Source organism: Nomascus leucogenys, chromosome 9, assembly GCF_006542625.1.
Source record: "Nomascus leucogenys isolate Asia chromosome 9, Asia_NLE_v1, whole genome shotgun sequence".
In the NCBI taxonomy this organism is placed as follows: Eukaryota; Metazoa; Chordata; class Mammalia; order Primates; family Hylobatidae; genus Nomascus; species Nomascus leucogenys.
In genome coordinates, this window is record NC_044389.1 from 25,469,360 (window position 1) to 25,479,845 (window position 10,486).

General features: G+C 36.8%; 1 pseudogene; it reads left to right on the plus strand.

Annotated features, from left to right (window-relative positions):
• Nucleotides 1-326: 326 nt before the first annotated feature.
• On the plus strand, nt 327-4,084 carry LOC100584603 (annotated as a pseudogene).
• The last annotated feature ends 6,402 nt before the right edge of the window (nt 4,085-10,486 follow it).

Genomic DNA, 10,486 nt, shown 5'->3' on the forward strand with positions numbered 1-10,486 from the left:
GATGGTTCAAGGAGTAACAATTTTATGAAAGATTAAAGGTCAAAATATCTAAATCAATTTTGTTTAAGAGGAGGGGACTCATCCTGCCAGATTTGAAGAAATGCAACTAAACAACAGTTATCAAAACTATGATGCTCTAGCCCCAAACAAAGAAATGGAACAGAACAGAGGGTTCAGAAACAGATCCATGTGGATATCATATAGATGAAACGAGACACCAGTGGGGAAACATTGCTTAGTGTGTACTGCTGTAAAAACAGATCCATGACATGGAGAACAGTAAAGCAGAATAGCTAATTTGCAAGATACACAAAGCAGACTCATATATGGCAAGTAAAAAACATAAAGAAGAAAAGACAAGAAAATATGTTTGTTACCTTCTTGCAGGAAAGCTTTTCTTGGGATCGAGGGTGCAGGTTGGTGCCACAGGAGCCAGGGAATGTGAAGAGCTCTTGGTGGCAGCGCCAGAGCCTGGACCGCGAATGATCTTCTGCCACAGCTGCAACACTGGCGGCAAGGACAAGAAACACAAGGCTCTGGTGGCCATGGTGGTCTGGCGGTCCGGGCTGCCATGTCTGCTTTCAGAGCCAAATCAACCACTGGGGCTGGAACTGCCCAGGAGGCCCAAAACAAAAAGCCAGTGTCCAGGCCACCCTTCCAACACCGCTGCAAGCACCAGGGAGCCCTGAGTCAAGCAAGGCCCCAAAATTTATAGTTTTAATTCTACAAATGATTCGGTAGTCCTGCAAGTCTGGGTAAATCTATTTTGAAAGTGGTAATTAATAACAAATTAGAGCAAGGAATTATGGGAGTGAGCAATGAAAAGTGAAACAATGACAAGAGAGTGATTTCTGGAAGACTTAATGCCAAAAAATTGCAGGATTTTTACATGGCTTTACAAGCGTTTTTATTTAAGACTAAGACATTGAAGATGTCACGACCAATGCTCTCTTACATGGAGGTGACCTTCATTCTGCCTTCAACTGGCTCTGTTTAAACCTTGCAAATGATGCACTGAAAGATTCAGTCAAGAATTTGAAAGGCAACAACCTGACAGTAGGCTGAAATTGCCCTCTCCTATACAAGGCACTATTTCACCACCATTGCAACCTAAAACAAAACAAACAAAAGAATAAGACACTAAGATGAAGCCAAAAAAGGAAGAAGGAAATATGGAAGCAAATATGAAAGAATGGATTTCACAGTACACTGAACAACAAATGAAGAAGAAAAGAATGAGAATTCTAAAAGTTTAGAAGAATAGGAAAAAAAAAATTGACGCCAACGAAAGTTATTTACATCTTGCAGCAAAACTGCTGGATGCAAAGGAAACAGCGGCTACCTTTAAAGTGGAAAAAAAAGAAAAAAAAAAGAAAAACAAGCAAGACCAAAGGGAGGCTCAGGAAAAAATAAGGAAATTTCAAAGAGAAATGGAAACTTTAGAAGATGATCCAGTATTTAATCCAGTCATAAAGATTTCATATCAACAAAATGAAAGAAAAAAGCTTCCTGTGGCCATAGAAGGAGAAAGTGCATTGAACTTTTAAGTTATTTGAAAAAATCTGCAGCTGCTACTTAAGAAGAGAAAGATAAAAAGAACCTCATGATGTAAGAAATTTTGACTGTACTTCTCAAAGTTGAACTGGAAAATCTCCCAAACAATTTCTGATTGACTGGTTCAGGAAGACTCTTCCCAAAAGTCCAAATCCTTCCTTTGAAAAAGTTCCAATGTAGATACTGGAAATGTAGGGTTAGGGTAATCAAGTCTGAAGATGCTGTCCTGATAGGATGCCTACAATCTTAACAGAGGATGGCATGCAAGACCAGCACCTGGGAGGCACTTTAGTTCTTTATCATTTAGTTAAAGGGCAGTCAGTTCATCAGTGACTTCATCCTACTTCCCAAGATGTTTGGCTGGAGTACAGTGATGAGGAAAAAAAAGAGAAGAATTAAATAAAATGAAAACCAATAAACCATGTGATCCTTTTATTGCCCAACTTTTGAATACATTGAAACAGCAGCAACAACAGCATTCTGAAAATAAGAGAGAAATCTCTAATGATCCTGAGGAATCTTGGGAAAATTTAGTTTCTGATGAGGATTTTTCTGCACTGTCCTTGATATCAGCAAATGCGGAAGATTTGGAACGTGTTAGAAACCTCTTTAGAAAGTGGCAAAGCACACCTAAGTATTAGAGACTTCTAAAGGAAAGACAACAGTTTCCTGTATTTAAACATCAGGATGCAGGTGTAGAAACTCTTAAAGGCACTGGGGAGTGGTTGTGGCAGGTAAAACAAAGAGTGATGAAAGTACTCAGATACCACATTTTCTGTTGGAAGATTTGCTTCTAAATGAGTAGGGAGCAAGTAAATGTAACATTGCCTGTACCCAACCTCAAAGGATCTCAGCAGTGAGTTTAGCCACCAGAGCGTGTGATGAATTGGGCTGTGAAAATGGAACTGGAGGAAGGAATTCTTTGTGTAGATATCAGATCCGGATGTTATCTCAAGCTTGTGAATCTACCAGTTTACTCTCCTGTACAACAGGGGTTTTGTCAAGGAAACTTCAAGAAGATGGTCTTTTTACTAATGTGTCTCATGTTATTGTAGATGAGGTTCATACAAGAAGTGTCCAGTCAGACTTCCTACTAACTATCTTAAGGGAAGTTTTCCAAAAACATTCTGATCTCTACTTGATTCTATGAGTGCCGCTGTGGACAGTGAAAAATTTTCCACACATTTCACACACCCCCCCACTCTCAGGATTTCAGGAAGAAGTTATCCTGCTGAGGCTTTTCAACATGAAGATATAATAGAAGAAACAGACTTTGTACAGGAAAAAGAGTCAGGATATTGTCAGAAATTTCTGGAGAAGGAAGAAGAAATAACCATTAATGGTACAAGCAAAGCAGGGGGATCAAAAAAAATTAAGAATATATTTCAGTTCAGACTAGAGCAAATGCTGATTTAAATCTATTCTACCAAAACTACAGCAACTTCACTAAGCATGCTGGATTTCATTTTAGAACTTCTTGCATATTTAGATAAAAGTTCCCAATTCGGAAATATTGAAGGAGCAGTATTAACCTTTTTACCAGGCCTTGCTCATATTCAGCAGTTGTATGATCTCCTATCAAATGATAGAAGGTTTTATTCGGAATGATATAAATGGATAGCTCTGCATTCTATTCTTTCAACTCAAGGTCAAGCTGTAGCACTCACACTTCCTCCTGCAGAAGTCAGAAAGATTGTTTTAGCAACAAATTTTGCAGAGACGGGTAGCGCTATTCCAGATATTGAGTTTGTAATTGATACTGGAAAAACAGAAGAAAATAAGAGCCATGAAAGCAGATAGATGAGTTCTTTGATTGAGACATTTGTCAGTAAAGCCAGTGCTTTGCAGTGCCAGGGGAGAGCTGGGCAGGTCAGAGATGGCTTCTGCTTCTGGGGGTACACAAGAGAAAAATTTGAAGGCTTTATGGATTATTCTGTTCCTGAAATCTTACATGTACCTTTAGAGAAATTATGCCTTCATATTATGAAGTGTAATCATGATGATCCTGAAGATCTCCCTTTCAAAGCCTTAGATCTGCCTCAGCTCCCAGTGATCAGCCATTCAATGAATTTCCTCCAAAAAACTGGAGCTTGTAAGCTAAATGAGCCTCAGCTGACTCCGTTGGGCCAACACCTTGCAGCTTTATCTGTGTATGTCAAGACTGGCAAGACGCTTATTTTTGGTACAGTATTTGGCTGCCTTGACCCAGTGGCAACACTAGCTGCAGTTATAACAGATAAGTCTCCTTTTACCACACCAATTGGTCGAAAAGATGATGCAGATCTTGCGAAATCAGCTTTGGCCATGGTGGATTCAGACCACCTGATCATCTACAATGCATATCTAGGATGGAAGAAAGCACGACAGGAAGAGGTTATCATTCTGAAATCATATATTGCCAGAGGAATTTTGAAATAATAGGATGTTACTGTTCACCCTAGAGGTAATTCTTAGCATAGCTCACTCTCTCAGAGTCATGGATAACTATAACAGGTTTATTTATTTTGGAAAAAAAGAATGCCAAGGATAATACTTGACACACAGTAAGTGTTTAATAAACATTTGTTGAATTAGAACAAAAAAAGATTTTCTTAAAACAAGATCTCAAAAAAGGAAAATTTGGATAAAAAATACCTATTATTTTACTACTTTAAGATCAAGGAGTTCAGCTTAATGCAGGATACCAACAAAAAAGTTGACAAGCAATAGATTGTGATAACATCTATCACTTGTTATTTATATTTAAAACAGTTTAAAATAATGTAAGATTAAATAATTGATAGAAATATCTATCCTCAAATCAATGAGATGAAATACAAAATCCAATGGGGGAAAAATGGACAAAGTATATGAAGAGGCAGCCCACACATGGAGCACATGAATGTCTGACGATTTCATTGGTAATCACACAAACATAAATGTAAATAATAACCATTTTATACTTGTATGGTTAGCAAAACATGTAGTTTGATTGTATAAATGATTTGGTGAATATGTAGAGACTTTGAAATGTGTATAATGTTGGAAATAGTTTAATCAGAAAAGTCATTATGGAAATATAAAATAAAATTGAATATAAGTACTTATTGTGATCTGCAGTTAAAATCCTTATACCCCAGAAATGCTTGCTCAGTTTCATTAGACTCACGTACAGAAACATTCATGGAAGCAACATTTTTGCTAGCATTTAGATAAAGGCAACTTATATGTCTACTTACGGGAAATGGACAGTAAAACGTGCAGGAGGCCTGCATAAAAATATGGAACATTTTGAAATATGAAAATATGTGCTTATATGCAACTGAAATCATTTTTGTTTAAATGTTATATTAACAAAGAGTATAAGACTCACAAAACATTGCTATTTAACAGAAATAAGCAGGTATGACCACAGAAACAAAAACAGTCTTTGGCTTACCAAGGTGTAGGTGCGCACACGTGAGCATGTGCGTTCACGTGCACACACACACACACACACACACACACACAATTTAACCATAAGGGAAAGTGGTAGAGATTGTAAATGAGAAATAGAAATGATAGTTAAAAAATTAATTTAAATAAAGGAAAGACCTTGCAAAACTGTTGATATGCCATGTACTGTGGGGTATAATAAACTCTCTTACATGTACCTAAATTCAAAACAGAAAGGAAGAAAAAAATGATTTTAAGGAGGAAAAAAAAAGGGAAGGAGGAGAAAAGAGAAGGAGGGAGGAGACGAAAGTAAACAAGCAAACTTTAAACCTCCCTTCTTTAAAAGACTTTTCCGCAATTTATGTCTAAACATCGAAACTCCTTGTCTCTAGTTTGAGTATGCACTACAAAGTTTATGTTTTTAACTTAAAGACTCCACCAAAAAGCTATTAAAACAGATAAACAAATTCAATAAGCTGCAGGATAGAAAATCAACATACAAAAATCAGTACCATTTTTATATGCCAAGAGCAAACAATCTGAAAAAGAAATCACAAAAATATGTCATTTGCAACAGCAACAACTAAAATAAATAAAATAAAATATCTAAGAATAACTTAACCAAAAAAGTAGATCTCTATAATGAAAACTATAAAACATTGAGCAAGAAATTGAAGAAGACACAAAAAATGAAGAAATATTCCATGTTCATGATAATCAATAATGTTAAGATGTCCATACTATCCAAAGCAAACTGCAAATGGAATCCAATCCCTATCAAAATACCAGTGACATTCTTCACAGCAACAGAAATATAAAAAACAATCATACGATATATATGAAACCACAAAGGATCCAGAATAGCCAAAGCTATTCTCAGCAAAATGAACCTAACTAGAAGAATCACATTACCTATTTTCAAATTATACTACAGCTATAGTTACCAAAACAGCATAGTACTGGCATAAAAACATACACACAGGCCGGTGGAACAGAATACAGGATCCAGATATAAATACAAATCCATATGTTTGCAGTAAACTAATTTTCAAATGAAGTGCCAAGAAAATACATTGGGGAAAGGACAGTCTTTTCGATAAATGGTGCTGGAGAAATAGGATATCCATATTCCGAAAATGAAACTAGACCCTTATCTCTCACCATATTAAAAAATCAAATCAAATTGATAAAAGACTTACATCTACAACCTAAACTTTGAAACTACTAAAAAAAATGGGGAAGTTCTCCAGGACATTGGTCTGCAGATTTCTCAAAGGCTATACCAAAAATGCAGGCAACTAAAGCAAAAATGGTCACACAAAGCTTCTGTATGCAAAAGAAACAACATGGTGATGAGACAGCACATAGAATGAGAGAAAATGTTTTTTAACTATCCACCTCAGCTACATCCCAGTAAATGAAAATGTGATGTGTCACTCATTAGATTTACATCATCCACATCTTCCAGGAGCATGCCTTACCTTTGAGATAACCATGCCATAGTAACACACAGAAACTGGGTAAGATGACAGTGAGGTATCCAAGAATAAATTAACTACATCAGAACTTACATAATTTGGTGTTATCATTCTAAAAGGCAGAGCCAGCAAGCTCAAATTCATAATATGTGACACATTTCAAAACAATTATACGATATTAATACATAGGTATTAATAACCAGAATATATAAGGAGGTCACACACTTCAATAAAAAAAAATCTAATAATCTGAATTAAAAATGGGCAAAAGAGTTGAATAAACATTTCTCAAAAGAAGACATACAAATGGAAAACAGGAATATGAAAAGATGCCCAATGTTACTGATCATCAGAGAAATGCAAATCAAAACTACAATGAGATATCATAAACCCCTGTTAAAATGGCTCTTATGCAAATGACAGGTGATAACAAATGCTGATGAGGATGTGAAGAAAAGGGAATCCTCATACACTGTTGGTGGGAATGTAAATTAACACAACTACTATGGAGAACAGTATGGAGGTTCCTCAACAACCTAAAAATGAAGCTACCATATGTTCCAGCAATACTACTGTTTGTTAGGTACATATGCAAAAGAAAGGAAATCAGTATATTGAGCAGTTATCTGCACTCCTATTTTTATTGCAGCACTATTTACAGTAGCCAAGATTCAGAAGCAATCTAAATGTCCATCAACATATGAATGGATAAGGAAAATGTGGTACATATACACAATGGGGTACTATTCAGTCATAAAACATGATGAAATTCTGTCATTTGAAACAACATGGGTTGAACTGGAGGACATTTTGTTATGTGAAATAAGCCCAGCACAGAAAGACACATGTCACATTTTCTCACTAATTTGTTGGAGATAAAAATTAAAATTATTCAACACCTGGAGATAGAAAGTAAAATGATGGTTACCAGAGGATGAGAAGGGTAGTGGAGTGGGGGGAGGTGGGATTGGTTTAATGGATACAAAAATACAGTTAGACAGAATGAATAAAATCTAGTATTTGAGAGCACAACAGGATACAGTCAACAACAATTTGTGTATTTTTAAATAAAAGAATATACTTGGAATATTTGTAATACAAATAAATAATAAGTGCTTGAGGTAATGGACACTGCATTTATCCTGATGTGATTATTATGCATTGCATGCATGTATCAAAAAATCTCATGTATCCCATATATGTATACCGACTATGTACCCATCAAAATAAAAAATATATATAAACAAAATTTGACGTATTTGCCATACAAGATAAAATACATTTTGCAAATATGGAATGAATTTGTCTGAAAACTAAGAATTCCCTGCTGGTCTGAGAAATTACAGAAGAATTGTTTTGAAATGTGTCACATATTATGAATTTGAGCCTGCTGGCTCTGCCTTTTAGAACGATAACACCAAATTATGTAAGTTCTGATGTTGTTAATTTATTCTTGGATACCTCACTGTCATCTTACTCAGTTTCTGTGTGTTACTGTGGCATGGTTATCTCAAAGGTAAGGCATGCTCCTGGAAGATGTGGATGATGTAAATCTAATGAGTGACACATCACATTTTCATTTACTAGGATGTAGCTGAGACAAAGGGGTGATTTTAAGAGCGTTAGTATTGTCTCAACAGGTAGGTGTAAATATTAACAGAAACAATCGGGTTCACAAAGAAATATGAAACTCCTTAGAAAGTGTAAAAATTGATTTAAAAAATATCAGTAAGACTTTACATAGATATTATTTATTTCATGTGGTTCAAATTTTATTTTTATCAGCAATTCCATTTGAAATATTTATTGTTATTGTGGGATTTGATAATCTCTGATTTTCTAAAAATTTCAACCCACAAAAATGACATTTTGCTTGTAATTAAATATCTGAGTATCTACATCCTCCCAAGCTTGGTATCATTTGCCCTGTGTTTATTGGCCCAGGCATACTGTATACTTAAGAAGCCTGCCAGGCCAGGTGTGGTGGCTCATGCCTGTAATCCCAGCACTTTGGGAGGCCGAGGTGGGTGGATTGCCTGAGCTCAGGAGTTCGAGACCAGCCTGGCCAATATGGCGAAACCCCATCTCTACTAAAAATATAAAAGTTAGCCAAGCGTGGTAGCAGTGCCTGTAGTACCAGCTACTGCTACTCGGGAGGCTGAGGCAGGAGAATCACTTGAACCTGGGAGGCAGAGGTTGCAGTGAGCTGAAATTGTGCCACAGAACTCCAGCCTCAGTGACAGAGTGAGACTCCATCTCAGAAAAAGAAAAAAAAAAAGGCACCTGCCTGCCAGACAGGCGCTAATAAGTTATCAGTTCGGTGCTGATTATGTCCTGTGCCTAGGTTTCTTCTACCTTCTATTTCAGTAATTCAAGGCTAAATTCTCACACCCAGATTAGTTGTATTTCGGGCCCAAATGAACTTCCTCTGCAGATGCTACCTCGGTAATATCTGCTGCTGGACCTCTGTGGTGGTTATGCTTACCTGACAGGCCCCATAATAACCCTTCACTCTGCCTAGAAAAAAATGTCTTAAATTTTGAAACTCTTTATAAAACTTGACCAATGTTAATTACATCTCCTCTATTCTACCTTTATTCAACTGATCTACAATTTTAGTTCTAATTTCTGAACTCATAGCTTTGCAACTTTGCCTACAAATTAGAAAGTTGTGCGTAACTGTCCATGTTTGCTATTGCAGCATTTACTTTGCCTAACACAATGTCTTGGTCAAAGGCTACCACAGTCCATGCTAAGATGTTACAGATTGGGATGTAGGCATGAATGACTTAATTTGCTGCAAAAGGAGCTAAATGAGAAGGATAATACTCGGGAACTGGTATTGATTGTTAAGTTGGAGCACTGCCAGAGATGGTAAGATATGAAGACTCATAGGCATTTACTGGACTTGGCAAAATAATAAAGTAACAGTTTCTTTTATAGGGTGCAGCACAATTCTCTGGGTGGGCTTGTACTTACTCAGTTCTCCCCCTTTTCTTGCTTATAGTTTTCAAGAATAACTGCAGAATATATTGGGAATGCAAGATCCTGAGATAGGTAGAAACTGCTTGAAAAAGCCTGGGTTTTGTTCTTCTCTCCTGTGAAATCAAGCGGAGATTCCAAGCTTTAGTTCAGTGAGTCAAGCTTCCCTGAACTATATAACCCATGGTAGGCTGCATTTTGGGGTCCTATGCAAGTGGGACACATGCAGTTAAGACTCTATCCTCCCCAAACAGTTTTCTTGAGACTTAGGGACCAGCTCACAAACCTTAGGCTTTTCCGGCCCGTCGTTGCCTATTTGTACATAGTAAATTCACTTCATATAACTTGTTGCATGTGCATATGCTCCGTCTCACCAGACTCAGACATTGGTAGCCAGGACACTGTGACTGTGCTTCACTTTGGAGATTACTATAAATAATACAGTGGCAGATAAAATCTGCAGTTCTATCAAGGAATAGGGAAACCATTGTTGCCAAAGATGTTGGCAGTATGCATGTGCTGGTAGTTTGATCCTACTATTTGATTATATAGAAAGTATTCCATTCCCACAAACAACAACTTCAGTACTGGAGCAGCTAGGGTAGTAAGCAGTTTGCCCCAAGCAGGACAAAAAGCAGAGGCCACTAATGTGCTCTAGTTATGACAAATTGGCTATCATCTGTCAGGAGTTTGATCTCAGGGATAAAAGGCAAGGGCTCAGCTAGTGGAATTGTTACATAAGCATAGACTTAGACAAGAAGCAAGGGTCAGAAAGTGGGTCTAACTAAGAATTTTTAAGTTTCTCTGGTTAATACTATTTATAATTTTAGGGCCTTGAGTGTAGTGTTGGATAGCAAGTGATATTATACATGGTATAGGTAGAGATATTTATTGCTTTATTCATTTCTGTTTCTCCCTCCCCCTAGATTAGTGTTTGGTTTAGAATAAGAATTCAATAAATACATTCTTAATGTAGAACAGATAAACACAGGAGTGGGAGGAAGAGTTCATAGTCTAAAGAATCAGGCAGATCCTAACACAAGCCCAATTGTAAAATT